At 36.2% G+C, this 7,077-nt stretch overlaps 1 long non-coding RNA gene across 1 annotated transcript; it reads left to right on the top strand.

Moving 5' to 3' along the window:
* Positions 1–365: 365 nt before the first annotated feature.
* Positions 366–6,747, top strand: LOC125616427. Its single transcript, XR_007347056.1, has 2 exons — positions 366–603; positions 6,390–6,747. It is a non-coding gene; the product is annotated as an uncharacterized LOC125616427 (long non-coding RNA).
* Positions 6,748–7,077: the final 330 nt, after the last annotated feature.

Raw genomic sequence — 7,077 nt, 5'->3', positions numbered from 1 at the left:
GGGCTTAGGATCTGACTTCTATAACAAGACCCCTAAAGCGTAAGAAGTAATATTAAGAATCAATAAATGGGATGGATTCAAACTCTTTTCTACGCGTTAACTACTACCCTTTGCTTTCTTGTCTGCTTTGGAAGTAGTTTAAACAAGACCCTAAAATAATAATAAAAGAAAGGGGAGAAGAAGTTCTCCCTTTCGCAAGGGGTATCCTTAAGCGTTAACTTGCCCAGAACAGTGAAAGAAAAAGCTGCTTTTATGTGAACTTTTGTTTATTTATAACACACGTGACTTTGCCTGCATTCACTGCGCATTGCTGGTAGTTGCGTACACTGCGCATTGCTGGCTATTACCTAATGGACAGACAGCCTGCGGGCTGCCGTAGCGCAGTGCAGAAAAGATGGCGCCGGACAGTGTTCTGCGCAGTCACGCGCAGCATCCCTCTTATAAGAAAGCTAAGTAAAGGTCGCATACTGGATTATATGGAGAGTATCTTCATTTATAATCTTCATTTCAAGATATTCCTCAGTGCCACCCGAAATGTGGATGCTCATAGTCTCGCTCTTGGACCGACTGCTGTGGATGCGCATGGTGATTGCTGGTGCTGCGGTGGGTTACCTTTCTTTATTTTATTCTATCAGTCCTTCTGTGTACCTAGGCCATTCTGAGAGTCCAGTATTAAATTCCAGTAAGAATTAAAAAAAAAATGACCTCAAAGAGAGGCTGTTTGTCATCTTTCCTGGTCCTGCGTTGGGGGCAGTTTGGAAAATGACCTTCTGTATTCTGGCTTCTCAACCTCTCCTTGTGATTCTATATTGATAGATAAAAAGCTATATCTATATTTTTACGGTGCTATTATACCATCTAATGATGGATATTTGGTATTGTGCTTCTAATTTAGGTTTTAAAAAGACAACCGTAGGCGTATTTAAGCATATGTTTTCCCTATTGTGTAATTATCTCTTTGTACAAAATTTCTAGAGATGCAATTGTTGGATCAAATAGTACTTATTTATAACTGATTATAAAAATCACAACATTTATTGTAATTGTGATGTGACTGAGAAAAGTGCCTCCTTGAATGGTTGTATTCATTGATACTCATCATCAGTTTTTGATAATACCTATTTTCTTCCCCTTGGCTAATTTCTATGTCTTCATTCATGATGTCAGCTTGATGGTTTTAAATTATTTCTTTTATTGTTTCTGTTTGCATTTTAGAAAATAATGAAACAGAACCTCTATTTTCTCCATTTTAATTTCTTCTGTGGATTGACTAAGAATCATTTTTCTTTTTGCAATGAGTTTGGAAGAGCTCTTTGTATAGTAGAAATTTTTTTTTAATCCATCATGTGTGTTACTAAATGTTTTTTTCCCCCTGTATCTTTCACACTTCTGTAATTGTGGTATTTTATTTTTGTTGTCCAGAAATATCTAAATTCCACGTATATTTCCTCTCTGGTTTCTGGCTATGGTGTCAATTTCAGAAAATCTTGTTCGACACAATTGCTATTAAAAGTGTTTACTAATTCTTTTGTTTCATTTATTATATTTATAACAAATTTTAATCTGATTGGAACTTAATTTGTGAAATTTAATTTTTTCCCGTAACAAGGTTGCCCCAAAGATTTTAGTGAATCATTATTGTTTTCCTGTGATTGGAAATGCTGCATTCATTATACAATAAATTCTGCTAGTACTTGAGTCTGCTTGTGGAATTCTCTGCTGTTTGTTTTTTCCTTGTGTTGCCATCTATGTTGTTATGATTGTTATAATTATTGCTAAGTACAAGGCGTTATTATCCAGTAAGGGAAATGTGTTCGTGTTTCCCTCCCTTTCATATTTATTGTTAGTATCTTCATGGATGAGTTTTTAAATAATTTAAAAAAAAATTCTAAACTAGCCCTGTTGAGATTTTTAGTAGGATTACATAAAATTTATAGTAAATTTTTCAAGAGATCGACATCTTTACAACACCAAATATTCCTGTCCAGAAATAAGCTATGTCTTTTACTTATTCAATCATTATTTCATCTTTCTTGGTAGAATCTTATAATTCATAATGCTGTATATTTCTTTCTAGTTTTTTTCTAACATGGTATTTTCTTTTTAGTTTTTTTTTAACATGGTATTGCCATTGCTAATGTGTTGGTCTAAATGCTTATCACTGCTATGTGAAAAGAACAATGGCATTCTATGTACCTATTTTGAAACTAGCTACCTTACTGATCCTTACCGATTCTTTTTTTTTTTTTTTTTGGTCTAAGAATTAAACTCAGGGGCACTTGACCACTGAGCCATATCCCCAGCCCTATATTGTATTTTATTTAGAGACAGGGCGTCGCAAGGGGTGCAAAATTGCACCGTATGCAGTCGAGGGGAGAAATAAAGAACGTCCATGCATTTCTGCCCCTTTCAATGATTTTTTTCACTCAAAGTACTCAATATAATTTCACTCTATAGGTTCTTAATCAAGAAAATGGCAATCCTTAATGCTGGGCGCTGCAATAGACATAATCAATTCACAGCAAACAATTCTAGATTAATTCTAAGCACTGCAAAACACACTTAATCCTGACAGGCTAATGACATACATTCCCTCTGCATGCTAAGTTCAAAAATCTTAAGCCTTAGGCTTTATGTCCAGCAGATGTACATTCACTCAGACCTCGATGACCAGGTCCGGAACCACTAGGATTATAGGTGTATACCACAGCACTTGACACTGATTCTTAATAATTTCAGAAATGTTCAGTGTTTTCCCCCTGACATTCACAGAAAAGTATAAATTATATAAAATTATACTAGCTGGAACAATAATTTTTAATCCTCCATTTTGTATTTCTCCTTTCATTTTCTTAATTAATTGCATTCATTTGGATGTTCAGAACAATATGTAATAATTGTGATGATGCAAGACATCCTTATCTTATTTCTGACTTTAATGGAAAGACTTCCATTATTTCTTCACTAAATATAATTGTGGCCTTAGATTTGCAAAATGTATTTTTAAATCATATTTAGGCAGTACCCATCCAAACCTATATCACAATTTGTTTTCTTTAAATCAAGAATAGATTTCGAATGAATAAAATGTTGTTCAGGGCAGCTAAGAGAGTATGTTAATTCACTTACTATTATAAAATTATACTTGAAGTCTAGAATGACAATATTTGACAATCTAATATTCTTTGAGCATGTCATTTAATTCTATTTCCTAATGTTTTCTCTAGGATATTTTTTTGGGGAGGTCAATATTCATAAGCCAGTTATTTATTTATTTATTATATAGATGATAATAGTGGAGAGCATTACACTTATACTTATCCATTCACAGCATAATTTTTTGTAACTCTGTATATAAAGTATGTTCACACCACATTATGCCATTATGCATGAGCTCTCATTTTTTTTTGCATAAAATTCTTAATACACCTTTATACCACCATTTATCATATCTCTGTTTGTATATAAGGTATGTTAACACCAAATTCACATCATAAGTGAATTTTGTCAGTAGCTTTTCTTTGTTTGCTTAATTGGATGTGGGGAATTATGTTATTTGTAACACTTATTTAGAAATATCCCTTTATCTCAGGGGCTTAGCAAAATAATTTATATAAATAAATATTATTTGTTTATAAATTTTCTCATAAAATGGTTCTACCATGCCTTTTTGGGAGGTGGTATTTTAAAAGCACTTTCATATTTATTTATTTATTTATTATGACAGCAGAAGGCATTACAATTCTTATTACACATATAGAGCACAATTTTTCATATCTCTGGTTATACACAAAATATATTCACACTAATTTGTGTCTTCATACCTGTACTTTGGATAATAATGATCCTTACATTCCACCATCATTAATAAGCCCATGCCCCCTCCCTTCCCCTCCAACCACTCTGTCCTATCTAGAGTTTGTCTATTAGTCTCATTCTCTCTATCCCACTTTGCATCATTCTCCGTATAATCAAAGAAAACCTTCGGCATTTGGTTTTTTTGGGATTGGCTAACTTCACTTAGTATTATCTTCTTTATCTTCACTTAGTATTATTTCCATTTACTTGAAAATGCCATGATTTTATTCTCTTTTATTGCTGAGTAATATTCCATGTTGTATATATGCCACATTTTCTTTTTGCATTCTTCTATTGAAGGACATCTAGGTTGATTCCACAGTTTAGCCATTGTGAATTGTGCTGCTATAAACATTTATAAACTTAACAAACAATGTTTTTAAGTCCTTTAAATGCTGTTTGTAGCAGCATATATGGAAAGCAGTATGGAGATTTCTTGGAAAATTGGGAATGGAACCACAATTTGACCCAGCTATCCCTCTCCTTGGTCTATACCCTAAGGATTTAAAAACATTGCTGTGGGCTGTGTCCCTATAGTATATGCTTTGGTTATAGATTGAGGAGAGGAATAGCTGGGTCAAATGGTGATTCCATTCCAAGTTTTCCAAGAAATCTCCATACTGGTTTCCATATTGACTACACCATTTTGCAGTCCCACCAGCAAGGTATGAGTGTTCCTATTCTCCCACATCCTCGCCAACACTTTTTGTTGTTTGTATGCATAATAGCTGCCATTCTGACTGGAGTGAGATGAAATCTTAGAGTAGTTTTGAATTACATTTCTCTAATTTGCTAGAGATGTTGGACATTTTTTCATATATTTGTTGATTGATTGTATATCATCTTCTGAGAAGTGACTGTTCAGGTCCTTGGCCCATTTGTTGATTGGGTTATTTGTTTTTTCAGTGCTTAGCTTTTTGAGTTCTTTATATACCCTAGAGATTAGTGCTCTATATGATGTGTGAGGGGAAAAGATTTGCTCCCAAAATGTAGGCTCTCTATTCATCTCACTGCTTTTTCAATTTCTATAAGGAATGTCACTGGGATTTGGATTGGAATTGCATTAAATGTGAATAGTGTTTTTGGTAGTATGGTCATTTTGACAATATTAATTCTGCCTATCCAAGAACAAGGCAGATCTTTCCATCTTCTAAGAGTACAACAAACAAACATAAAAATTATGAAAAAGAAAAAATGTAAAAATAGAAGATAAAAGAAGATACAACACAACTATAATATACTATTCAAACATCCCAGGCCTCTATAGCCTAATGCATGAAAAAGTGTTTCGTTTCACAAATGTTGGGGATGAGAGGGCAGGAAAAGAGAAAGAAAAGAAAAGAAAAAATCTCAGTGGAAAATTAAAGGATTGTTTCTGTTGGTTCAGTATTTTTCCTGCTTCCATTCTCATTCAGTAGGTGGGGTTGTCTGTTGTTTGCTGGCATCTCTAACCTCAGGATGGTGAAGGTTATTAGGGTGGGAGGGTTGGTCTTGGGAGTGGAACTCCTGGAGGTAGGGTATAGCACTTTCCGGTCCCTGTTGGAAGACTGCACCCCAAGAATCTCCTTTGGGGCCCACTCCTGTGATGTGGGTTTTATCTCTTTATATCTCCCATAGGCCTCACAATTCCTGGTCTCTAATTTAGTCTCTAAACTATCTCACTCACCCCATTCATTTCTACTTCCCAATCAGGAACCACTCTGTCCAGAGGTCTTGTAGGCTGTGTTCTGGGGCCTGCTCACCTGTTGCACAGAGCTGTTTTATATCAGGCAGATCAGGTCAAGGCTTTGTGAGCTGTAGACTGCCCACGTAGCTGCAAGCACTGTGCCCAGTTAGTGGCTGTGGGGGAGAGGGGGGAATTGAGGGACTATAGGTACCTTGATATTGCTTCTAGGCCTCAGCTGGTGTCCCAAGCTCGGAGTTACCCCAACTAAAGATGGCGATGCCAGTAGTGAGGATAACCCAAGATGGTAACAAAGGTGTCCCAAGATGGAGGTGGCTGCTTTCAGAGATGGGGTGTCAGGGTGTTGTGAGGGTGGCTGTCTCAGGACTCTGTCCATTGTCTCCAGGTTCAATTTCTGTCCTGAAGAGGACTAAGGCAACAGTTGCAGCTTCCCAACATGGAGGCAACCAGGGGAGCCCCAGGCTAGTAGATGGAAGCAGCAGCTTGGGGTCCTGTGTGGGCACTGATGCTGTGGATCCTGCTTGGGCAAGGTGGCCGGGGGTCCTTCATGGGCAAGTGACCTGGGGTTCTGCTTAGATGCTGAGGCTGGAGGACCTGTGTGTATAAGGCAGCTGGGATTCTTGCGTGGAGCAGCTGTCGGAGATCTTTTAATAACTCACAGAGAAACATTATTCCCACTGCTTGAATCCCAGGTCACAGAGTGACAAGGAACACAGACTCCCTATAGCCCACCATCTTGGTTCCCCTCCACCCTATTTTTGTTAAGGTTGTTTGCTTGTACTTTGGTATTACTTGGCTAACGTTTTTTTTCCTTTGGTTAATTTTATGTTTGTGCTTCTTTATACAGTTATCTATTATATCCACAAGGGATTGATTCCAGGAACCCCAAAGGATACCAAAAAATCTACAGGTGCTCAAGTCTTTTTATATAAAATGTCATTGTTTGCCTATAATTTGTGTAAATCTTGTCTAGATCAGTTATAATACCTAATGCAATGTAAATGCTTCACAGTGTCATTTTGTAGTGGTTAGAGAATAATGATCTGTGGAAAGAATCTGCACATGTTCAGTACTGATGCAATATCAGTTGTTTGTATCTACAGATGTGGCATATGCAGATATGGGGGATTAACTATGTATTATATTTTGGTTCGAAATAATACTTAGCAACTGGTAATATTTTAATAAAGAATGTATTTCTCAAGTAGTACAACAAATAGGACAGTAAGAAACCCTGGGCTATGTTGGTCACACCTGAAATAAATGGTGAAAGATGACAGCTATTCCAATTTCATAGTTGAACATAATATTGTATAAGAATTACCCTAAATATGCTAGGCTGAGAAAAGCTTTTTCTCTCAGTAAAAAGCACAAATGTCTGTATCCTGAAATTTCTTATTTCCTTTCCTAAGCCAAGAAGACAAGCAAATCCTTCTAAAAGAAGGTGTCTCCTTGTGACAGCAAGACCTCATGTGCAATTTCATAAAGACATGACTAATTTATGTGGGCAAAACTTAATATGCCCTGGTGGTTTA

Source organism: Marmota marmota, unplaced genomic scaffold (genome assembly GCF_001458135.2).
Source record: "Marmota marmota marmota unplaced genomic scaffold, marMar, whole genome shotgun sequence".
Classification (NCBI taxonomy): Eukaryota; Metazoa; Chordata; class Mammalia; order Rodentia; family Sciuridae; genus Marmota; species Marmota marmota.
The sequence above is the reverse complement of the archived record's forward strand: the minus strand, read 5'-3'. Positions and strand labels throughout refer to the sequence as shown.